General features: G+C 42.2%; 1 protein-coding gene and 1 pseudogene across 1 annotated transcript in view; one reads left to right on the forward strand and one right to left on the reverse strand.

Annotated features, from left to right (window-relative positions):
- Ptp52F (Protein tyrosine phosphatase 52F) overlaps window positions 1-26,666 on the reverse strand; it is a 2,268,497-nt gene that overhangs the window by 73,246 nt on the left and 2,168,585 nt on the right. The gene's annotated exons all lie outside the window — the stretch shown is intronic.
- On the forward strand, window positions 50-1,692 carry LOC137247316 (endoplasmic reticulum lectin 1-like; annotated as a pseudogene).

The raw sequence follows: 26,666 nt of genomic DNA on the forward strand, positions 1-26,666 counted from the left end.
TGACGCTCAAAAATAAAGTCGGGAAATAATTTTATGTTCCATACTATGATTTTTGGCCGCATTATCTGTAGATTGCCACGAAGCTAACGGCTTTGATGATTCAGCGGTATATAGAATCGATTTTGAGATGTCTGATTTTGATAAGGAGAAATATGGTTGCGTTATACCAATAGCTTAATACGTGAAAGAAAATTGCAATCTTATGAAGTAGTAAAAGCATATTATGATCGTATAATTGCCGTGAATCGTGAGCTAAATGGTGTTGTGGATGGTCCTTTTTTTGGAAGCCTTAGACGAAGCAAAGGCTAGGTGGGCGTTGGAAAGGGGTCAAATCTCCGAAGATGAACTGCAACGAAAACCATTTCTTGGTGAACCATTCACTACTAAAGACAGTACAGAATTAGCAGGAAAATGGCACACGTTAGTTTTAGTTTCACGCCGAATGGAACTTAGCTTGCAGGACGCAGAATGTATACTTTTGATGAAAGAAAGTGGTGCTATTATTTTTTCAACATCAAATGTACCCGAAGTGAATAAATGGACTGAGCCGCGTAATAGGTTAATAGGGCAAACTAAAAAATCCCTTATGTTTATAAACGTTCTGTTGGTGGTTGGTCTGGTGGTGAGGCAGCGCCAATTCGTGCTTGCTGTACCGCATTCGGTTTGGGTACTGACATTAGCGGTAGCATACGTATACCAGCTCTTCATTGTGGTATATTTGGGCATAAAACAATAATCAAAGTAATATCCGAGCCGAAAATGCTCACAAAATTGCTGTACCGAATTCGCGTTTAGACGAGAACGTGAATTTCAAAACATTGCGTTATTTTTACATTCCTACAAATAAAATTATGCAATGTAATCCAATTGGTTCTGAGGAACAAACGCTAAGAGGAGAAGGGTTCCAATGAGCCTGAATTTTCGCCATTAACCGTGCTTCAACACCTATTTTTAAGTTCACGTTGCTCGTATAGAATAGAGGTATATTTGTCCTATGAAGTGTGCCATGGACAGCATGTTCGACAATCGCATGAGGAAAGAGAAGGTAGAAATGTTAAATTCCAGGAATATTACTTGTGCAAAACGGTCAGAAGGAAAGAGTGAAATACTTGCAAAAGAATGGGAGAGAACACTAATAATCCATATTTTGAATTAGAAAGGACTGATGGTACAACGTGTAACATTATTAATGCATCACGCGTTACACATGGGCGCTTTATTTGTCTGCCACATACAAGAAATATGATTTATTCCTTTAAAGAAATCTCATCGTGTCACTGTAAATTTATTATAATTACGTCATTAATATGTATGATACCCGCTTTCATGCTGAAGAATCCAAAGAAGTATCTATTAAATGTTTTAATTCGCCTATTGATATACACAAAAGCACTTAGCATATTTCGTCAGGAGCTCACCGAAATGCACTTAGCCGATGATGAATTACCGATAACAAAGGATGCGAAAGCAGCAGCTTGCAATAAAATTGGTATAAATGTTGACAAATTAGTACTTGAACTAATGATTGGTGCTGGTGTTGATGTACCATCAACATCAACTGTAGGAAACAACAACGACGCATTACCCTAAACGCCTAAAGCACCCCTTACAGATTTGACAGAAATAAAGGATTTTATTTCGGGCAAAAATTGTTTGACTGGAGGGACTTGTTTGTGGACTGGAGGTACTTGATGGTGAAAGAGTCCATAACGAGCATTCGTTGTGTGCGGACGTGTTTTCGATTGCTCCGTTTATTTACTTATTTCGCGATGCCTAAGTGAATAAGCTGTCTTACTGAATTTGTGAGAGAAGATTTCATCTCATGTGATTTCTGTGGACATAAAATCCATATAAAATGTGCTAAACTAAATAATGTGGCTCTCAATCTACTTAAATCGAACTCGAACATTATGTTCAGATGGGACGATTGCAAAAACTGCACTATATCTATACGTTGGTGAGATTTTAATAAATTATGTACATCGTTAGCTGAAATGCAACAATAATCATACTTCTTCGATAAAAAGGCAAAATAGTGATGACAAAAGCAATACAATCATAACTCGCTCTCGTCGGAAGTTCATTGACTCGCCTGCTAATTCGCCTAATATGCAAGATACAAACAAAAGTACGAAGTCTACTCAACAAACACAAGGTGCTGCTGCTGGCGTCGCTACTTCTACTGAGTCTAGTGAGGCTGCTGCTGCGTTATCATCAAATTCGTCATCTACTGCTTCGTATGCTGAAGTAACTGCTAAACGTTCTGTCACTGAAGCTGAGCTCTGAAAATAATAATGATGAATGGGTAGAGGTTGTGAAGAGGAAGAAAATTGCTAAAAGTCAACAAAGCACCATATGTGATGGAAATATTGAGCAGGAAGCGAGCAATAAAAACAAAGGGCTTCCTTCTACATCTGAGTCTTGTACTGATGCTGGTGTTAATACTAACAACAACAATAACATTGATATACCCAATCGTCAGAGAAACACTGCTTCAAGGAAAAATGGTAATAACAAACATTTGCGTATTATTGGCTCAAATGAAATTCTGAGCTAAGTGTTGCCAAGATTAAGTGGCTATATAATGCATCATTTTTGCCAACAGTCACGACTGATAACATTGTCGATTATCACTGGCCTAGAAAGGGGAGGCGGTGTTCTCATTGCGGTCAGGGCTGACTTTTGCAGTAAGCAAATTCTTATTGATTATAATAATGGTGACGTGGACCAAATTTGTATAAGCGTTAAATTTACTGGTAATAAAAATATTATTTTATTACTGTCCTATATTCCACCAAGTAGTGACTTAGCTATCTATCAGAAGCGTATAGATAATTTAAATTGTGTTATCAATAACTGTAATTCATCTGATGAAGTTATATACTTAGGTGATTTTAATTTAAGTAATATTTCTTGGTCAAGTGATTGCAATACTTTACCCAAAAATATTAGATCCGATATCGATATGCTAGTTGTAAGCACCTTGTTCCCACAAGGGTTAAAACAATACAATACTACTCCTAATAGGAATGGTAAATTCCTAGATCTAATATTTGGATCTGCAGACCTAAAAATTTCATGTGGAGAATGTCTATTTCCAATTTTAGAAAATAGCATACACCACAGTGCCTTGGCTATAAATTTCGAGTTTTATAATTTTGAAAAAAAAAAAACAGGCTAAATCTACGTTGGAGTATAACTATTTTAAGGCCGACCGCATGGCTATAAATCAGGCTTTCTTAGCCACTGATTGGACTTTCTTGAAATCCTCCAATGACTCAGAGTCTGCTTACGGAATTTTCAAGGAAATACTTTTATCAGCCATTTCGAGTTCCATACCATTAAAACATTCTAGTAAGAGACTACCCTGGTATAATGCAAAATTTAGTAATATTAAAAATAGAAAAAATAAAGCCTTCAAAAGATATAGAAATAGCTCTTATTAAATTTATCGGCTTAACTACATTACAATTAAAAGGCAATTTGATTCTCTTAATAAGTTTTTGTTTAAGCAATATATGATTAAACTTGAATCGAAATTGAAAACAAATCCCTCTAGTTTTTGGTCGGTTATAAATTCCAAGAGAGAGACTAATAGCTTCCCCAAGATCATGGAGTATGATGACGAAGTCTCCAGCAATACGCAAGATACGTGTAACTTGTTTGCCAAATTATTTCAGAAGGTATATTCAAAGTTTACCTCTTCACCAATTCCGATATTTCACTCTGGATACCAATCTCAAATTTCTTCTTTTGATATTACTGCAGATGATGTTCTTCTGTCGATCTCTAAGCTGCCAAGTAGCACAAAATCAGATATTGAGGAATTTTCTCCGTTATTCTTTAAAATATGTTCGAACACCATTGCAGAGCCTCTGGCGCTTCTCTTTCGAGAAGGTCTGAGCAATGGAAGTTTTTTAGACTCATGGAAATTATGATCCATATATCCCGTATATAAATCTGGCAGCGGCAATGATATATGCAACTACAGACCGATTGTTAAGCAGAGTACTCTGGCAAAAGTATTCGATCATATATTGCATGGTAAACTATTCGACTACATCGGTAATGCTATAGTTGAGTGCCAGCATGGATTCTTTCCTGGAAGGTCCACATCCCCTAATTTAGCTTTAGTCACCAATCAAATTGTCGGTGCTTTTGAGAGCCCAGAGCAACTTGATGTTATTTATACGGACTACTCTAAAGCGTTTGACAAGCTCGATCATTCTATACTGCTACACAAGCTGGCGATGTACGGTATCAATGGTAACCTGTTAAAATTCTTCTCAAGTTTTTTAGAAAACAGGATGCGATGTGTGTCAATTGGAGCCGATAGATAGGTCATCCTTGCTTATCAACGCCTGGTCAGGAATCCCTCAGGGTACCCATTGCGGTCCTCTACTATTCCTAATATTTATCAATGATCTGCCTCAGCAATTCGAGTTCGCTAATGTCTAATGTTTGCAAACGACGTCAAGCTTTTTCTAAGGAAAAAGTGGGCGTGGTCATAGTCGGATTTCGGCCATTTTTTACACCAATACAAAGTGAGTTCAGATAAGTACGTGAACTGAGTTTAGTAAAGATATATCGATTGTTGCTCAAGTTATCGTGTTAACGGCCGAGCGGAAGGACAGACGGTCGACTGTGTATAAAAACTGGGCGTGGCTTCAACCGATTTCGCCCTATTTCACAAAAATCAGTTATCGTCCTAGAATCTAAGCCTCTACCAAATTTCACAAGGATTGGTAAATTTTTGTTCGACTTATGGCATTAAAATTATCCTAGACAAATTAAATGAAAAAGGGCGGAGCCACGCCCATTTTGAAATTTTCTTTTATTTTTGTATTTTGTTGCACCATATCATTACTGGAGTTGAATCTTGACATAATTTACTTATATACTGTAAATATATTAACTTTTCTTTTAAAATTTGAATTTAAAAAAAAAAAAATTTAAAAAGTGGGCGTGGTCGTTCTCCGATTTTGCTAATTTTTATTAAGCAGAAATATAGTAATAAGAGTAACGTTCCTGCTAAATTTCATCATGATATCTTCAACGACTGCCAAATTACAGTTTGCAAAACTTCTAAATTACCTTCTTTTAAAAGTGGGAGGTGCCACGCCCACTGTCCAAAATTTTACTGGTTTTCTATTCTGCGTCATAAGTTCAACTCAACTACCACGTTTCATCGCTTAATCCATATTTGGTAATGAATTATCGCACTTTTTCGATTTTTCGAAATTTTCGATATCGAAAAAGTGGGCGTGGTTATTGTCCGAAATCGTTAATTTTGAATAGCGATCTGAGATGTGTGCCCAGGAACCTACATACCAAATTTCATCAAGATACCTCAAAATTTACTCAAGTTATCGTGTCAACGGACAGACGGGCGGACGGACGGACATTGCTCAATCGAATATTTTTTCGATACTGATGATTTTGATATATGGAAGTCTATATCTATCTCGATTCCTTTATACCTGTACAACCAACCGTTATCCAATCAAAGTTAATATACTCTGTGAGCTCTGCTCAATAGAGTATAAAAATAGAACTGAACGCGATGACCAAATGATTGATATTCAAAAACTTTCTAAGAATCCAAAGTATATTTTTTGAAGCTTAGATAATTTTTCATAAATGTGGATAGTTGCAAACTTTGACCTATTTCATTTTATTATAGCAATCACCAAAGCTTTCTATACCTATTTAACTGAAACAATTATCTAAATAATACAGAAAATAGCACAGCACTTAACACTCCAAAATTAATTTTGAGAAATGTAAGTAATTGAATGCTATCAGCAAATGATGTTAAATGACGGTGCGCACGCAATAGCTCCCAGCAACAACTAAATCGATTTCGGTAGAATAGCACGGAAAATTATCACAGCATGCTTTTAAAATTCAAATGAAATTCAAATTTTGAATTGCGCTAGTATCGGCAAACTGCACGACAATCGCGCTTTCAGCAAATACAACTGTTTAGTCTTACATTTAACGGTTCGGATTTTAGCTCAAATTATTTATCTTACATTTTTCACTTAACGGATTTTGATCGGCTGTTTGACACTTCTTTCTCATTTCAAAGTGTTGTTTATGAAACAGTCCTTTCGGTTTTAGATTAAAAACTGAGTAGTAAAGTGGTGTAAAATGATGGTAATGGACTGACTTATAAAAAATACCGAAACATGTGACACCCCATTTATTATTTGTGAGACCTTATGAGGTTATATACCGGTAAATTATAACTGTTATTCAATTATTCCATAGTCCTATTTCAGAGAATGAGATTTATAAATATAATATATCGGAGCTATTCTGGTATTTAATTCGAGCATCTGCTCAAAATGATATGCTATTGTTATATTTTATCTATTCGGAAGAAACCACAAAAGAAAAGCTTTTCAAAATTCATCTAGCTATTTCTGTCACACTGAAGGAAGCGTAAGAAGAAATGTATACATTTTTCTATTTGCAAATGTTCAATTAATTTTTTTTGTTTTCTTACTTTAAACCTTTTGATAATTTGGAAAAAATCTATCAACAAAAATAGTTGATGATGGCCAAAATATAAAGAGTGAAGAAATTTACGGCGTTATGCTCAAATTTTCATTCATTTATATGTATCAGGAGCGCAAAATTTCTAGAAAAATTTCTTTTTTTAAATATTTCAAATGAAATATTCGGTTAATGGTAACCAGAGCTTGGTAGTAATGATTACTTTAGGTATTCAATTGGCGTCAATTCCCCATTACGTGTACTTGAGGAAAGTAATCAAATCCTTTCCACCACAGCAAAGGAATTGATTATATTTCAATTCCTAAAAAAAATACCAAAAGTAATTTCGTTTTTTTTTCAAGTTCGATTACAAAATATTTTTTGTTTGTAATGAAAAACTTTGTTGAAATGTAATTTCTTTGCTCAAATGTAATTTCTGCCCCAATACTTTCGAAAGGAATCGCAATTGTGATTGAAAATTTTCCAATTACATTACAAGGAATGCCAAAGGTAATTAATAATTTCCCATTCCTCAAAGGATTTGCAAAAGTAATTGAAAACTTTTTGGTGTAAAAAATATTTTTACGATTCAAGCGGTATTTTATGAGGCCATAGTAACTTCTTGGACCATAAGAAACTTTTTGTAAAACTTTTCTATTTCCGGCAATTCATTTCTCCTCGCCATATATGAGGAAGGGTATGGTAAGATTGTTTCACCGTAGTTAATGCTTGCTGTTCAGCTGCTGGTCAATTGCTTTGTACGTGGCTAGGAACGATGGCATACGCCTTGAAGATGAGAGTGTGACCGAATGGTACCCTTAATATCTTTGGATGACTGACAATCGGTAGCGCAACACCAATATTCTACGTCGCAAACAGAGTGGCCGTGGATTTGGTCGGTTAGGTTCAGTTGATTTGCAGTCCATCTTTTTATACAAAGGGGAAAGGGTGAACTTTCTACATCTTGCAGAAGAGCGACTGTGTCAAAAGCTTTTGAAAGCGCTGCTAGTGATATGCATTTTGCGGAAACTATGCTGATGAGTGCTTAGGTGAAGATTCACAGTAAACTGACGGAGCAGGAAGGTTTCCAATGTCTTCGCTACTGGCGAAAGGAGTGATACCGGTCGTTATGACTCACCTTTGTTAGCCGGTTTCCCAGGCTTGAAAACGTGCGTCAGGCAGCTTACTCCCTTAGCGCCAAGGTCCTTTAGCATTGGCATGTCCCAAGTACAAGGACAAACCTCGAACAGGGAGGAGGTGGAAATGCAAATATCCCGACTCAAACGCAATATTATTTATTACAATATGGTTCAGAGGAGGCAACTATGGATGGGTCAGAAGATCAACAATACGAGAAAAAAGTATTTTGCAACATTAATGGTGTTTACTTTATGCCAGCTGAATGTATCAAAGAAAAGTAAAAAATATGCTGCTTTCCAATAGCCCCCCTTTGATAGCGGAGGAAGGAAACGAGATGCCCTTACTTAGCTGGGAACTTTAAGAGGATAATTATTTGATATTATTGGTGTTTCCTAATGCGTTCAATTAACACTCACAAAAAAAACTGATGCAATAACGAAAAGTGTGACCCGAAAAGTCACCCACATCAACCGGAATAAGTTCTTATACACATACTAACTTGTAGCTTTTCAATTACTTTCGCAATTCCTTACAGGAATGGAATGGGAAATTCGAAAGTACTTTTTCCATTTCTTGTAATATAATTAAAGAAAATTTCGATAACATTTCCCATTCCTTTCGAAAGTACTGGGAAAGAAATTATAATTGCGCAAAGTATTTTATTTTTTTTTTTTTTAATTACAAACAAAAAATGTTTGTACTCGAGCCTCAAAAAAACCGTATTACTTTTCGAATTTTTTTTTTTTTTTTTTTTTGAGGAATTAAAATGTAATCTATTCCTTTGGTGTGGAGGAAAGGAATTGATTACTTTTTTCAATTACTGAGGAATGTAAAGCGTAATGTAATGGGATTGAATTTTCCCAACTCTGATGGCAACCGAATATGTGGCAAAAACCGACTAGTCGCAGCAAAGCGAGCAGTCGGTTAAACCCTACTGGGCGATTAATCGAATATCGATATCTGATTAAAAACCGTGCAAACGGTTACAACCGGCTGGTAGGTTAACCGAAAAATCGAATAAGTCGACTTTTTAAAGAGCCCTATTACTAACCATCACCTAAAGGTTCCGACACCCGCTCACATAACACCCCCCCCCCCCCCCCCCCCCATTCCGTCCATAAAACCAATCATACCATCTGTGGCCATCATGAGAAAAGAGGGCGCCAATCTGCACATCAGCGGTCCAGTGCTGCGGGACATTGCGCAGGATAAGTCGCTTCGCATCAACCATGCGCCCATCCGCCCCACACGCGGTTGCAATCATAAGGGTTTCTACACCCAATGCAGCCATCTGGAAAGAAAAATTTAACAACGACTTATCTCGTGTTCATTATTCTGCAGAACGACGAACTCCCGCCGTTTTCCGTGTCCGCCCCACACGTGGTCACAATCTAAATAATAATAATACACAACGGATCGTGGGTGTCATTGGTGGGGGTCTTGCGTTTTGCGCACACCAGCTCCAACCCAAAGCGTCTACTCGTAGGAGCTTAGCACCCTCCCCCCGGGTTGGGGGAAGCCTCCTTCTGGTGACACCTGATAACGCTTCGGCGGGGAAGTCGAGCGGCGACCTCTTTCCCACATCCCTTTCCGCGCATAATCTTGGGACCAAAACATGAACTCTTTTTAAAACAACTAAAACAACGACAATATGACTAAGACTCAAGCGACAGCGACGTCACAGGCTGCAACAAGGACGGACTGTAGGAATGGGTTAGGGGAAGGCAAAACTGACGGACCTGGACTCGGAGATGGGGACTCCTTGGATGTGGAGTTCCTATCTTCGAGTCAAGAGACAGACGCAATACGTGGCGGGATAAGTACTGTGGGAAACGGTACTCCGCCACGCAATCAACAATTTTCGACCGCTGCTACGAAGCAGCGGGAAAAAGCTAGTAAGGCACGGTCCAAGGCATTACATGGGAGAAGGCGGTATCAGCTAGCTCTCTGTCCTGGATAGGATAGAGCGAAACAGAGCAACCGTTACCATCCATCCCAAGGATGCGGAGGACCGGGTTACTTTCCAAGCGGTGGTGGACGAGTGCAGGGCGTACTTGGAAGCCGGAAACAGAACCACCCCCGGTAAAAGGAACCGGTCTCTGGAAGAGGCCCCAAGTATATCAAGCGGCCTACGGAAGAGGCCCCTAGTACCTCCAATAGGAGCAAAACTACCGATGGTAACGCCTCTATATCATCCGGAGCGCTGGGAATGGCCAAACCATTCTCAGAAATGGTTCGGAGTAATCTACAAGTTGCGCTAGTGGATGCGACCACCAACAGCGGCAATCACGTTTTGGAGAAGTGGGGAGAGCTAGAAGAAAGGATGTCTCAGAAGGTCATTGAGTTTGTGATGGCCAACCCTGAGGGTAATCTCCCATCCTTCGACTCGGCAGAGGTTGTTCGCGGTTGCCTGGTGTTTAAATGCGAAGACCAGCAGTCCAAGGACTTCTTGGAGGAGTGCGTACTGGCCATAGGGGATGTCTGTGAGGGCTTAAGGATTAAGCTCATCCCGGCCTCCGAAATACCAAAAAGATCCCGAGGGCGGGTGTGGATCCCGAGAATGTAAATAGACAGCTGGACGCTGTTGAGTTATTTGCGGGGTCACAAACGCGATGTGCCCATGGAGGACTGGGTAGTCATCAAAGCAGAGGAATCGCGGCGGAACAGCCTCTCCCTCGTGCTCCTTATATCAGAGGACAGCATTACTCCGCTTGAAAAAGCGGACTTCACACTTCGTTTTGGCGTGCGTCGCGCCAAGGTGAAAATCCTCCGGTCCCCTCAGAAGGAGGTGGAAAAACAGGATGAGGTCCACGATGCTAACAAACGCCTGGAGGACTTGCAGCTCGCCGTCAAGAACCTGGACCCCAATAGCTCCAACGGGTCAAAAGGATGTCCATATTAACCTCTAGGCTGGCCTTGGGTAACCTTGTCGCCTTCCTACAGGAGGAAGACGTTGATATAGCCCTTGTTCAGCAGCCCTGGGTGTGGAATACCCAGGTGAAAGGGCTCTAAATAATGGGATACCCTACAATGAGCGAGGACGGTAAGCCAAGGACATGCATTTTGGTAAAATCTAACTACAATGTTTTTCTTGTTTCTTCTCACAGCTCTTCGGATATGACAACGATTTCGCTAGAGATAGCTGACGGAGTCAGCATACTAATTACCTCCTACTACATGCCGCAAGACAAGGACGTTCCACCGGAGGAGGTCCGAGCCTTGATGCAGGACTGGAGATCTGCAAACATTGTGCTGGGATGTGATGCCAACTCCGGGCACTCCCTATGGAGAATTAAGGAAATCAAAACTCGGGGTGAGTCACTTTTCGATTATATTATTAATACTGACCTAGTAGTATGCAATCGGGGAAACACACCCACTTTGTATTTCCACCACGGACACTTTCAACGGGTGGGAGGAGGTGTTGCATGTCACGCTAGTAAGCGGTAACAGCAATATTCGGGTAGACAGCTGGAGGGTATCAGATGGTCAGTCATTTTCTGACCACAGGAAGATACTATTCAATATCTGCTTTAGTGTAGAAATTCCTATTTCCTATCGTAATCCAAAGAGGACCAATTGACGAAGGTTCGTCAAAGTGGTAGGAAATAAGCTAGGTAGGCATTCGGCACAGTAAATTTCATCAGTGGAGGACCCTGATGCTAACAGTAGCAAGCTGGAGAAGACCTTAAGGTGTGCCCTCTGGATAGCTTGTCCAACTATTTTTAGTAAAAAGGTATACCCCCTGGTGGGATTACAACTTTTTACGCTCAGGAAAGAGACTCGCTAATTATTCAACCTGAGCCGGTCAAATGGAAACTAGGAACCGTATAACGATAGTCACAGGTGCTACAAAAAACTATTCAGAGTGCTGGAAAGAATTTTGTTCTTCTATCGAGTGAACTAAAGAATCTTCGCTTCGAGAATTGGTAAAATTCTCTCGAAGGAAAAATCCTGTCCATCCTTCTTGAGGAAAGAAGATGGATCATGGACAGAGAGCTCCACAGAAACAGTGGAGCTGCTGGTAAAACGCACTTTCCAGGTTGTAGTTCCAGTTAAACGGAACCGAGGGTGTATACAGGGGTAATACCCTCCCTCCGGTTAATAAATGAACTTATAACGGAAAAAAGATAAAATCGGCTAGTTTTTCGCCACAAAAATCCCCAGACCCGGATGGTGTTTCCCAGCGATGTTACAAAAAACTCGCTCTCTGGTGATACCCTGGATCGAACGTATCTTTAAGCCTGCATTCGACTTAATTATGTGCCCCTGAATTGGAGAAGGACCAGGGTCGTCTTCCTCCCAAAGGTCAGTAAGAGTAAGCCTAAGGATTTCAGAACCATCATTCTTTCGTCGTTTGTTCTAAAAACGTTTGAAACATTCGCGGCAAGTTGGATACCTCGGGGCTATCAACAGCCTAACATGCATATCTCAGGGGCCGCTCCACAGAGACCGGTTTACATGAAGTGGTCCACAAGGTAGAATCGTCTTTCGAAAATTAACAATTTACCCGGGCTGCATTCTTCGACATAGAGGGAGCTTTCAATAATGTCCGGCTGGAAACAATAAGAGGCGTCGTTCGTGTACTTGGTATAGAGGACCCTGTCGTAAACTTAATAGGGCGGCTGTGCGGTCTAGAGTGATAAGCGCTAAACTGGGGACTAGTGAGGTCACGGCACATCCGTGGAAAGGAAACCTTCACGGCGGGGTCTTGGCAACACTGCTCTGGCTTTACGCTATAGACAACATACTTCGTCAACTCAACAGGGATGGGGTTAAAGTGGTGGCCTACGCGGATTAATTAGTAATACTGGTATCTGGTATGTGTGCCAATGTGATTAGCGGGATCACTGAGGAAGCTAAGTAGTTGGGCGGACACCGCAAGCCTAAGCGTTAATCCCTCAAAGAGAGAACTAGTGCTCTTCACCACTAGGACGAAAATCCCAAGTTTTAACATTCCCACTCTTGATAGCAGTCTTTTTAACACCAAAGCTTAACTGGAGGCTTAACACAGAACACAGGGTCAAACGAGCTTACGGGGCTATGTATGCCTGCAAAGGAATGGTAGGTAAAAAGTGGGGTCTGAGGCCAGACCTCATGGATGGATGTATAAGGCAGTTATTCGACCAATTCTAACATATGGGGCACTCGTATGGTGGAAGGCGGTAGAGATGAAGTACATAATTAACATGCTAGGTAAAGTTCAACGATCTACCTGCGGAGCGATCATGGGGCCAATAAGGTCGTGCATCTCGGAGGCTTTATACGAGATGTCCAATGTCACACCGGTAGATCTCTTTATCAAGGAAACGGCACCTCAAGGTGCCCTAAGGCTTCGGGAGTTGGGCCTTTGGAGGGAGCGTACATACGGGCATGACCGTATCCTACTCAATATTAATGACTCCCACATCTTGTCAAAAACGGACTACATACGTCCAAGGACAGTCTTCGACACAAACTACACAATTATCTTCCCCACAAGGAAATATTGGATTGGCTGGATCCCTCAGAGATTCAACACCCGGTTTTCACGGACGGATCTAAAATGGCTTGCGGACGTGGTAACGGTAACAGGGTAGCCATTTTCTGCTATAGCCAGGCGACTCTTGGGGTACTCGGGTCAGAGACGATATCATCAAACCCGGTTGGGCAGTGTAGGGAGAGCGGCATGATTCTGGCGAGCCGGTAGATCGTTACCCTGATATGGGTGCCGGGGCATCGAAACATACAGTATAACGAGATCGCGGATGAGCTGGCACGGCGTGGAGCGGCTCTTGATGTCTCATAAGCGAAGGAGGCCCTTGCACCCCTGGGAGTCATCAAGGGTCGCACCTCCCAGCAGTGGTTGAGTGAGGCCAAAGAAGGTGGAATCGGTTGCGGACCTGTAGAGTTTTTAAGAGCATGTGACAATTATATAACGACCTATAGCAGTCCTTAAAATGAACAGAAGGGAAATATCCAGAATAGTTGCTGTGATCAATGCTGTGCGATTCCCCAGCACACTTTCGATGCAGAATGAAGTTTTTTGGAAAATCCTTTTTCGAAATCCTGCCAGAACTCAAGGATGTTAGGCCGGGAGAGCTTCTCAAATTCATAAAATCCACGGGATGGATATAAAGGGGGACGAGTTTCCCTGAGGCGCTTGGAAAATGTTTATTAGTATTCTTACAACACCCTTTCATTGGCTAACTCACGAGTTTATGGTATCAAAACTGCGCATGACACTAATTCGAGTCAATTCGGACTCGCCACTCCAACCAACCAACCAACGAACCCAACGTATTAATACACTCCAAAGCCCACCCAACCGAAGCGAGGGGCGCATCCGCATAACGCACGGATTTGTTTTTACCGAGTTGTTTATAGGCGGAAGTTTGTAAAGCGTCGAGATCTAAAACTTATCAGCAACGGAATAAAAATCATCAGCTGAGTATTATCATAACAGTTAGAAATTATATATATACTACATTGTTAAATAAGTGAACATTTTTAGTACGTAAAATTTATTAAAATTTTTTTTTTGTGTTACGAGTTAAGATAGGATAGGACAGTTTTCTTTATGGTAAAAAGTGAATCCGTTATATAAAATGAATTAGAATGAATGTTAAAGTTAAAATCAGGACATAAACACCGAAGAGGTTAATTTAATTCGAAACTAATTCTACACTGCCTCAAAAGAAGGGACTCTTATGCTTTGACACACGTGGCTTCCAGTAGGGCGGTGCGATGGACGGAAAGGGCGTGTCCGCGCCATCCCCGTTTGTGGGCGCACCAAGGCGCCGTGCATAGTCGATCGGAACTCAGGTCTCTCGTGGCGCAGTGGTGGTGGGAATGGCTGCGTCTCTAAGCCGCCTTCGTGTGTCGTCGGAGTTACCCCTACTGCATAGACATTCATCTCTTCTTCCTCTTCTTCTGTTTGCTGGACCCATGGTTTGGTTTGCTCGATAACGTGGATGGAAAGTACTCTGCCCGAGCTCTCATCATCGGAATTGCCTTGAGTTAGCAGCGGCTGATCGTCGTCTATATGGAGCGTCGTATGATGTTCTCCGTTACGACGTAGGCATCGGTCCTTGCTCGCACATATTTCAAGACGATGGATTGGTAATAAACAGTTTGGGCAATATCAATGGATAAGTATTTAGCGCAGTAGCGCTTCGGTCAACAAACCCCAGTAGATAGGACATGGACTCACTCCATGTGGTTTTATATACAAGTGGCAAGCGATGGTGAACGCATTGGGCCGTGCCTGCGTTTTATAGCGCTTTACAGAAAATCCAATAATTTCTGGCAGTTGGAGCGTTTAGTACTCTCATCGCTTTTGGCTGGTTGGGTGGCCTTTCTTTTCGCATTAGTGTATCATTTCGACATAAGTAGGGCTAAACTAAATCGGGTTAGGTTATAACATTTTCTGAATTTATCGAAACTCCGCACGTGATGCAGTGTGAATTTGGCATAACATTTGACGGGCCTGCCCCGGAAAAAATCTCACTTGTAAAAAAAACAGCTGTCAACGCAGGCCGCATCCATGTTGCTATTGGCCTACAGATGGGGCTCAGTGTACTACGGCCGGGTTGTCAGGTGAGTATTGGCGAAGACAGACTCGCTGCGCCGTTTGCGTTACGCTTTGATCCGTTGCTTCGGTTTGACGCGTTTATGTAATTTCGCCTTTATGACTCGCAAAGGCACCGGAAAAAGTCAAAGTCACGGTATTGTTGCCTGGATTGTGTTTCTCCCTTTAGGGTCGAGTAGCGTCGGACGGCAATCCTCGCTACTCCGCTATTTAGCGCCACGTGAATTCCATGGCTGTCATGCCATTCTGGAGAATAATAGACACGAGGTAAGTCTTAGTATTCAACTTGCTAATGTAATTACTAATGGATAATTTGTAAATGTTTTTTTCTTTGTTCAATTTTTCTTTCCAGATGGCTGCCTTTAGCGTAGAAGCGCCAAAAAAGCTTATAAATCTTCCAACTCTTGCAAGTCGTAGAGAAATGCTAGGCGTAATATTTATGGGTAAAATTCTGAATGGATTGATTTCTATCCCAATTCGTTTGAATGAAGAAAACCTTAACGTCCCGCCACGAGTGTCAAGTGTTTGTGTCATGATTTATACTTTAGCATACATTCTAATGCATTTGATATAACGGATTCACATTTTACCATAAAGAAAACAGTCCGATCTTATCTTAACTCGTAACAAAAAAAAAAAAAAACAATTACGTACTAAAAATGTTCATTTATTTAATAATGTAGTATACATATGCATAATTTCTAACTGTTATGTCGGCTGATGATATTTATTCTGTAGCTGAGCAGTTTTAGCTCTCGACGCTTAACAAACCTATCCGGCCATCAACAACTCGGTAAAAACAAATCCGTGCGTCATGCGGATGCGCCCCTCGCGTCGGTTCGGCGGGCTTTGGAGGGTATTAATCCGTTGGGTATTTTTATTATTAAAATTGTAACCACGTGTTGGGGGGACACGGAAAACGGCGGGAATTCGTGGTTCTGTCGAATAATGGACACGAGGTAATTCGTAGTGGTATATTCGCGTGGTAGTTTTTAATGGAAAATTAGTAATTGTCGCTGTTAAATTTTTCTTTCCAAATGGCTGCACTGGGTGTAGAAACCTTTAAGATTGCGACCGCATGTGGATGGGCACGTGGTTGATGCGGTGCGACTAATCCTCCGCAATGTCCCGCTGTACTGGCCCGCTGATGTGCAGATTGTTGCCTTATTTTGTCAGGAGGCCTCCAGATGGAATGATTGGTTTTATGGACGGCATGAGGGTGTGTTATGGCAGCGGCGGTCGGAACCTTTAGGTGAGGGATTGTGTCCATATATTGTATTCCTGGGCTACTTTAAGGCCCACCTAAATGTGAATGTGGGGTTTCCATACAGGTACCCTATGTGGAAAAAAGGGTACACGTCGGCAAGCTCTATAAGACTCCGCTGAGCACCCCGCGTCTAGCACCGCCGGGCCGTTGGCTACGTTAACACTTCAAATTTGTATGAATTAAGCGGGGATTGCTATTATTGCTTTTAAATATATGAAAACATGTATTTGAAGCAATTGTTAATTTATAACTTATCGAACAACTTAGAAAAATTTAAACAACGTGAAAGAAATATTCCTGAATTATTCAATAATTTATAAATTAAAAATTGCTTCAAATAAATTTTTTATCATATATTTAAAAGCAATAAGGGAAATCCCCGTTTAATTCATAAAAATAGACGATATTGATCAAATCTTTGCATTTTTATAAACAGAACAAAGCAAACAGCAGTTTTTTGAAACCGCCACTAACAAAAAGCATAACTTCAACACATGATTACATATAAATTATGTACGGTTCAAAATATTAAAATATGCAAGGAAGGCAATTGGGTACAGTTTACAACAACTAAGGCATGACGTGGCTGAATGCGTTTGTAACACTTCAACCATCGTAGGAGTGCGGGTTAAAATCCCACTCCCGGGAGAAAAGGATTTGAATAGATTTATTAGTTATAATCGAAAAAGCTGTCACCTTGTCCGTCCTGATGTCTCGTTGTTTAAAATTTTCCCAAATTATTCACTTCAAGTTTTCTTTTTAGTGATTTCCAAGTAAGTATAACGGTAAGTTTCCCCACTTAAAAGATTAGTGTTTATGTTTTCTTTTTCAGCAAGAGAAACACAAAAATACCTAAGCATTCGCACTTTTTTAGTTTTTCAGCTGATTATTTTATTTTTCCACGTAATTTAGGGGCCACTCAATGCACTTTATTATGTGCTCTTATTTTTAAATATGTAGGTAAGTTGTCTATTTTTTTTTCAGTTGTTAATTGATTTTGGTGATTGTTTCAATTTAATTTATTTTTGCACTATTGTAATTTTAGTTTTGTTTTACGTACCGCCACGATGAATTTACGAAACATTTTTGACTTCATGTCTCTTGTTGGTATCTAGTCCCAAAAAGACCAATGTTTGTTTTTAGATGGGGATGTGGGTATAAAGAAATGAAAACACGTCACTTAAGTGGCCAAGCACTTCATGTATAAACTTTAATAAATATATTCAACTTGAATTCACTTAACAAATCCGTGTTTTGGCGATGCGGACGCGGCGGTAGTTATAGACAACTAAACTAGCTTATGTGAGTTGAAGAATAATTAGAGCGGGTTTTAACCGCTTAAAATTTTCGTTACTTCCTTATACAAAGGAAAATGATGAAATGTCCACATGCAAATTATACATAAGTACAGGAAAATAATTAATTGACCTCAATATCCCTCTTAAATATTAGCATTGGCAGAAATATTTTTGTACTTTTATTTAAAAAGTGGTTGGGGCTATTTTTCCCTCTTTAGCAGGTCCTCTTTGATAAAAGACGATAACCGAAATTTCGTCCCCCAAAACCGTTCTGAAAATATGACGAAAACCGATGAAAAGTTGTTTAATAATTAAGCCACACCCACATTTTAAAATTAATAGTAGCACCATTATATATTAAGACATAGACAATTTTATTTATAGGAAGTATTTGATATTTCAAAAGTGGGCGTGGTCACATAATAATATCATCCATTTAAAGTAGGGGCCTTACTCGTGCTAAAAAAAAATTATGATCAACAGTTTAAATACTACTCAGGGCTATCGTTCTTTTTCTTCCGGTAACTGTGCCTCATCCAAAGTGTCGTCGATATCCTTTAATTGTAACTCAAGATAATTTTCAGTTTCAATAGCGTTGGATGTCAGAGGCGTTGGTTCCACATTGCTGTTGAAAAGATGGTTGGTGTCATGTGGAATCACATTGCATGCGGACATATATTGCGTATGTTGAGATTGATTGTGGGTAAGTTAGAGTTCAACAAACTACAGCTTACACACACATACACAGTACAACGAGTAGAACGGTAAGGGGCAAATAGACGATAGACACAGAGGCATAAGCAAAGCAAACGAGTATAGACGCCAAGCAACTAGTGATAGAAAACAGAAACAACCATATAGTTAAACGAAGAAAACGAAAATTTATAACGAGAAGGGTGGATTTTTAAATTGGACTATTTAAAAGTTAAAACAAAAGTGGCGGCCACCGTGGTGTGATGGTAGCGTGCTCCGCCTACCACACCGTATGCCCTGGGTTCAAACCCCGGGCAAAGCAACATCAAAAATTTTAGAAATAAGGTTTTTCAATTAGAAGAAAAATTTTTTTTCGGGGTCACCCCTCGGCAGTGTTTGGCAAGCGCTCCGGGTGTATTTCTGCCATGAAAAGCTCTCAGTGAAAACTCATCTGCCTTGCAGATGCCGTTCGGAGTCGGCACAAAATCATGTAGGTCCCGTCCGGCCAATTTGTAGGGAAAATCAAGAGGAGCACGACGCAAATTGGAAGAGAAGCTCGGCCTTAGATCTCTTCGGAGGTTATCGCTCCTTACATTTATTTTTATTTATTTAAAAGTTGAGAATTGAATACTCTTTGAGATTAACATAATTTGGCGGCAACAGGAGCGAAGGCGCATAAAATAGCACGGTTGATGGAAATTTACGAGTCAGGTTGACGAAAAGGTGGCAATTCTAGAAAGGTTATAATTGCAAACGCAGGTTGATGAGCTCAGGGAGTGATTGCCAATCAGCCCACTTCTAAACAAAAATTCGGTGCGAGTTTTTTCCCTTCTCCCATTCCTCGTATTCTAAATAAAAATTCCTTGTGAGTTTTTTCACTTCTCCATTTCCTCCTATTCTTAACAATGTTCGAAAAAGCGGAAACCGATTATGGGAGAAGGGTAGGTATTATGAATGTGAGTGAGTGGGAGACTTCTCTGCCATTTCTTAGGAGTTTTTTCACTTGTTAAATTAAAGGAAATGCATCAAAATAGTTAAAGAAAATAGGCTCTTTTAAGAAAGAACACTTACTTGTACAAATTTGTGCTAAAACATGTACATTTTACCACAATATTCTTTATTTTAATCGAAAAGTATATGATAATATATATAATTGAAAACTTTTTGGTATAAAAAATATTTTTACTATTCAACCGGTATTTTATGAGGCCATAGTAACTCCTTGGACCATAAGAAACTTTTTGTAATACTCTTCTATGACCGGCAATTCATGTCTCCTCGCCATATATGAGGAAGGTTATGGTAAGATTGTTTCACCGTAGTTTATATTTGCTGTTCAGCTGCTGGTCAGTTGCTTTGTACGTGGCTAGGAACGATGGCATACGCCTTGAAGATGAGAGTGTGACCGAATGGTACCCTTAATATCTTTGGATGACTGACAATCGGTAGCGCAACATCAATATTCCACGTCGCAAAACAGAGTGGCCATGGATTTAGTCGGTTAGGTTCAGTTAATTTGCAGTCCATCTTTTTATACAAAGGGGAAAGGGTGCTGATGAGTGGCTAGGTGAAGATTCACAGTAAATTGACGGAGCAGGAAGGTTTCCAATGTCCTCGCTACTGGCGAAATGAGTGATACCGGTCGTTATGACTCAAATTCGTTAGCCGGTTTCCCAGGTTTGAAAACGTGCGTCTGGCAGCTTACTCCCTTAGCGTCATGGTGTTTTAGCATTGGCATGTCCCAGGTACAAGGACAAACCTCGAACTGGGAGGAGGTGGAAATGCAAATATCCCGACTCAAACACAATGAGGAAGAACATTTGACAACTAAACTTTTCAAAGAAGCAGGCGAAATGAAGCATCACTTTTACACAAAGTTCAAAATATAAATAAAATTTTTACATTGACAAATGTAGTTGCACCTGGTGCCGCTATACCTTAATTACACTTTACTTCAAATGCTTCTGAGGTTTTATACGGACGACTCTTTGTTATTGTCTGGTCTAATATTATTTATTACAACATGGTTCAGAGTAGGCAACTATGGATTGATCAGAAGATCAAGAATTCGAAAAAAAAGTATTCCGCAACATTAATGTTGTTTACGTTATGCCAGGTGAATGTATCAAAAAAAGTAAAAATATGCTGCTTTCCTATAGCCGCCCCCTTTGATAGCGGAGGAAGGAAAGGAGATGCCCTTACTTAGCAGGGAACTTTAAGAGGATAATTATTTGATATTCATTGATGTTTCCGAATGCCTTCAGTTAACACTAACAAAAAAACACTGATGAAATAACGAAAAGTGTGAACCGATGTGATGGCAAACGAACATGTGGCAAAAACCGACTAGTCGCAGCAAAGCGAGCAGTCGGTTAAACGCTACTGGGCGATTAATCGAATATCGATATCTGATTAAAAACCGTGCAAACGGTTACAACCGGCTGGTAGGTTAATCGAATAAGTCGACTTTTTAAAGAGCCCTAGTACTAACCATCACCTAAAGGTTCCGACACCCGCTCACATAACACCCCCCCCATTCCGTCCATAAAACCAATCATACCATCTGTGGCCCTCCTGAGAAAAGAGGGCACCAATCTGCACATCAGCGGTCCAGTGCAGCGTGACATTGCGCAGGATAAGTCGCTTCGTATCAACCACGCGCCCATCCGCCCCACACGCGGTCGCAATCATAAGGGTTTCTACACCAAATGCAGCCGTCTGGAAACAAGAATTTAACAACGACTTACCTCGTGTTCATTATTCTGCAGAACGACGAACTTCCGCCGTTTTCCGTGTCCGCCCCACACGTGGTCACAATCTAAATAATAATAATACACAACGGATCGTGGGTGTCATTGATGGTGGTTTTGCGTTTTGCACACACCAGCACCAACCCAAAGCGTCGACTCGTAGGTGCTTAGCACCCTTCCCTCGGTAGGGGGGAGCCTCCTCGTGGTAACACCTGATAACGCTTCGGCGGGGAATTCGAGCTGCGACCTCTTTCCCACATCCCAAAACCAACTTCCTGTCTTCTTTCCCACCCTAAGCCAAGGTGTTGAGGTAGCCGTGCCGAATGGACAGCGGGTGGACAATGAGTAGCTGGCCTCGAACGGACCCCTCCGATGTCCGGGCAAGGTTGGAGGTATAAGTGCCTTCTCTACGCATGCCGGCTCTGCGGACGAGTGAACAATCCTTTCCGTGCATAATCGTGGGACCAAATCATGAACTCTTTATATACCAACTAAAACAAACACAAAAAGAAAACAAAGACACGGACGACAATATGACCAAGACTCAAACGACAGCGGCGTCACAGACAGCAAGACGGGGGTAGGGGACAGCAAAACTGACGGACCTAGACTCGGAGATGTGGACTGCTCGTATGTGGAGTTCCTATCTTCAAGTCAAAATGCGGACGCAACACGTGGTGGGATAAGTACTGTGGGAAACGGTATTCCGCCACGCAATCATCAATATTCGACCGCTGCTACGAGGCAGCGGGAAACAGCTAGTAAGACACGGTCCAAGGCATTACTTGTGAGAAGGCGGTATGTTGTTGTTGTTTTAGCAATGTTTCGCCCCACATAATAGCTGCGAACAATCAAAGTTGTCATCAATATCCTCTATCGGGAGTCCAAGGAAACTTGCTGTTTCGACAGGGGTGGACCATAATGAAAGGGGTGTTAGAAGCGTTGGTGCGTGTCATGTGGGGACACATTGCAAGCGGGGCATACATTTTGTATGTCGGAGTTGATTCTGGATATGTAAGAGTTTAACCTGTTACAGTATCCAGAACGAAGTTGAGCCAGAGTGACTCACGTTTCCCTGGGGAGTATGCGTTCCTCTTCCGCAAATTTTGGGTACTGTTCCCCGAGCTGGATTCACCGGGCAATTCCCGGCATAAAGGTCCGACGCCTGTTTGTGGAGTTCACCAAGGACCTGCTTGTGTTTTTTTTTTTTTGCTTCATACGGCTGAGTTCTCAGGGGCCGTATTACCTCAAAATGCTTACGGAGATGACTCCTTAAGTCCCTAGGCCGTGCTGGCTCATCAATCAGATGTCGGTTGGGATGCCCAAGTTTCTGGGTATTCAACAGGAACTGTTTGGTTAGCATCTCATTTCTCTCCCTGATGGGGAGTATTCTCGCCTCATTATGTAGATGGTGTTCTGGGGACATAAGAAGACAGCCCGTGGCCGTTTTGAGCGCAGTATTTTGGCAGGCTTGTAGCTTCTTCCAGTGGGTAGTTTTTAGGCTTGGCGACCATATAGGGGACGCGCAGCACGAAGACGGCTGGCTAATTGCTTTGTATTTAATGAGCGTTTATTTGTCTTTTCCCCAAGTACAGCCAGCAAGAGATTTGAGGATTTTATTATGGCTTTGGATTTTCGGAACAATTGCGGCAAGAGGCGACAGGAGGGATGTAGATGTTGACGATTTCTAGATTTGCATCGCCCGACCGGACAGATAATCCTTGACGTTCTAAGACATTGTCCCTGCGGTCGATGTCGGGATCAAATATATGATATTGCACAGTGTGGTGTATGATAAACGCGAGGCTGCCATCATTTCCGCTCTCGCGATCTTTTCTGGGGATATTATACCCAGAACAGGTCTGCAATGCAGATCTTGATGTGAGTTTAGTCTCTTGAATCGCAGCAATGCGGATATTGTGCCGCTTCATGAAGTCGACTATCTCCGTGATCTTCCCAGTTAATCCATTACAGTTTAACTGCAGAATTTTGAAGTGCATAGGAGGAGACGTCGTCACTCTGGGAGTAAGTGACGGGTGACTACGCCTGCGTTGTGGAAGGCCAGAACGCGATTGCTGTTGAGGCCCTGGGACTAGACGTCCTTGGGTAGGCATTGGGGTACCCGATGTATTTGGGTATGCGGCCTGCCAACATGGCGCAATGAAACCCGTCGGGGGGTTATCGTCGCCAGAACATCTAGGAAAGTGGCACGGTCCATGGCAGGAGCTGCATTGGGCGGATGTCGCAAACGTATATATTTTGTGCTGGAAAACGGTGCAACGGGAGGTAGGGACTAAGAGTCTGTTTCCCTGACCTACACAATTGCTGCCGGAAAAGAGAGGAGAAGAAGACGGGGCAGGGGCTGATGCTCGGCATTGCTCCCGACTATACTACGGAGATTGTAGGTATGAGCGGGAGCAGCCATCTGAGTTGGTGGCGCAGTGGGGCGCGAGCAACAGCGGGTACTTTTTGTGGCTTGCTGAGCAGCGGGGCTGGTGGAAGTTAGTGGTGGGACGCTAAGGCGCAGACTACGGGACGTCCTAGGGCGTCAACAGCAAGGAGCCACAGAAGATTTATAGAAGTTACGTGGGCGTCCGGTTTTGGGATCTAGCCCAGAACAACCTGTCCGATGCATCACAAGACTATGACCATCCTAAAAAGATTAATTTCCGGCAGATGCAGCAAAACCATTTCTCAGGACCGGGATCAGGAGACGGACCCAGATTGGGTTCGATACCTTCCCGGAGCAGGGGAATATGGAGCAGTCCCGCTGCAAGGAGCTGCTGGGAGGATGACAATTTGTGGGACGGACGACGCAAATTAAATGGGGTTACACAGAAATGGCAGTCCTTGGTCGGCGGTATCAGCTAGCTCTCTGTACTGGATAGGAAAGAGCGGAACAGAGCAAACGGTACCATCATTCCCAAGGATGCGGAGGAGCGGGTTACTTTCCAAGCGGTAGTGGACGAGTTAAGGGCGTACTTAGACACCGAAAACAGAACCACCGCCGGTAAAAGGAACCGCTCTCTGGAAGAGGCCCCAAGCACCTCAAAAAGGAACCGGTCTATGGAAGAGGCCCCTAGTACCTCCAATAGGAGCAAAACTACCGATGGTAACGCCTCTATATCATCCGGAGCGCTGGGAATGGCCAAACCATTCTCAGAAATGGTTCGGAGTAACCTACAAGTTGCGCTAGTGGACGCGACCACCAACAGCGGCAAGCCCGTCTTGGAGAAGTGGGGGAGCTAGAGGAAAAGCTGTCTCAGATGGTCATTGACTTTGTCATGGCCAACCCTGAGGGTAATCTCCACTCCTTCGACTGGGCGGAGGTTGCCCGCGGTTAGCGGGTGTTTAAATGCCAAGACCAGCAGTCCAAGGACTTCTTGGAGGAGTGCGTACTAGCCCTGGGGGAGGTCTGTGAGGGCTTAAGGATTAAGCTCATCCCGGCCTCCGAAATACCAAAAAGACCCCTCGGGTGTGGATACCGAGAATGAAAATAGACAGCTGGACGCTGTTGAATTATTTGCGGGGTCACAAACGCGATGTGCCCATGGAGGACTGGGTAAACATCAAGGCAGAGGAATCGCGGCGGAGCAGCCTCTCCCTCGTGCTCCTTATATCAGAGGACAATATTACTGCGCTTGAAAAACGGACTTCACACTTCGTTTTGGCGTGCGTCGCGCCAAGGTGAAAATCCTCCGGTCCCCTCAGGAGGAGCAGGAAGAACAGGATGAGGTCGACGCTGCTAACAAACGCCTGGAGGACTTGCAGCTCGCCGTCCAATAACCTGGACTCCAATAACTCCAACGGGTGTAAAGGTTGTCCATATTAACCTCCAGCACTCTAAGCTGGCCTCGGATAAACTTGTCGTCTTCCTACTGGAGGAAGACGTTGATATAGCCCTTGTTCAGGAGCCCTGGGTGTGGAATACCCAGGTGAAAGGGTTCTCAATAATGGGATACTCTAAAATGCGCGAGGACGGTAAGCCAAGGACATGCATTTTGGTAAAATCTAACTACAATGTTTTTCTTGTTTCTTCTCACAGCTCTTCGGACATGACAACGATTTCGCTAGAGACAGCTGACGGAGTCAGCATACTAATTGTTTCTTAATACATGCCGCAGGACAAGGACGCTCCACGGAGGAGGTCCGAGCCTTGATGCAGGACTGGAGATCTGCAAACATTGTGCTGGGATGTGATGCCAACTCCGGGCACTCCCTATGGAGAATTAAGGAAATCAAAACTCGGGGTGAGTCACTTTTCGATCATATTATTAATACTGACCTAGTAGTATGCAATCGGGGAAACACACCCACTTTGTATTTCCACCACGGACACTTTCAACGGGTGGGAGGAGGTGTTGCATGTCACGCTAGTAAGCGGTAACAGCAATATTCGGGTATACAGCTGGAGGGTATCAGATGGTCAGTCATTTTCTGACCACAGGAAGATACTATTCAATATCTGCTTTAGTGTAGAAATTTCTATTTCCTATCGTAATCCAAAGAGGACCAATTGACGAAGGTTCGTCAAAGTGGTAGGAAATAAGCTAGGTAGGCATTCGGCACAGTAAATTTCATCAGTGGAGGACCCTGATGCTAACAGTAGCAAGCTGGAGAAGACCTTAAGGTGTGCCCTCTGGATAGCTTGTCCAACTATTTTTAGTAAAAAGGTATACCCCCTGGTGGGATTACAACTTTTTACGCTCAGGAAAGAGACTCGCTAATTATTCAACCTGAGCCGGTCAAATGGAAACTGGGAACCGTATAAAGATAGTCTCAGGTGCTACAAAAAGCTATCCAGAAGGCAAAGACGGAGTGCTGGAAAGGATTTTATTCTTCTATCGAGTCAACTAAAGAATCTTCGCTTCGAGAATTGGTAAACTTCTCTCGAAGGAAAAATCCCGCGCATCCTTCTTGAAGAAAGAAGATGGATCATGGCCAGAGAGCTCCACAGAAACAGAGGGGCTGCCGGTAAAATGCACTTTCCAGGCTGTAGTTCCAGTTAAATGGAACTGATGGTATATACAGGGGTAATACCCTCCCTCCGGTTAATAAATGAACTTATAACGGAGAAAAGATAAAATGTGCTACTTTTTCGCTATAAAAATCCCCAGGCCCGGATGGTATTTTCCCAGCGATGCTACAAAAAACTCGCTCTCTGGTGATAGCATGGATGGAACGTATCTCTAAAGCCTGCATTCGACTTAATTATGTGCCCCTGAATTGGAGAGGGCCCAGGGTCGTCTTCATCCCCAAGGTCAGTAAGAGTAAGCCTAAGGATTTCAGAACCATCATTCTTTCGTCGTTTGTTCTAAAAACGTTTGAAAGACTACTGGACGTCCACATTCGCGATAGGTTGGATACCTCGGGGCTATCAACAGCCTAACACGCATACCTCAGGGGCCGCTCAACAGAGACCGGTTTTCATGAAGTGGTCCACAAGG

This window comes from Eurosta solidaginis, chromosome 3 (genome assembly GCF_040869045.1).
Source record: "Eurosta solidaginis isolate ZX-2024a chromosome 3, ASM4086904v1, whole genome shotgun sequence".
NCBI classification, from domain to species: Eukaryota; Metazoa; Arthropoda; class Insecta; order Diptera; family Tephritidae; genus Eurosta; species Eurosta solidaginis.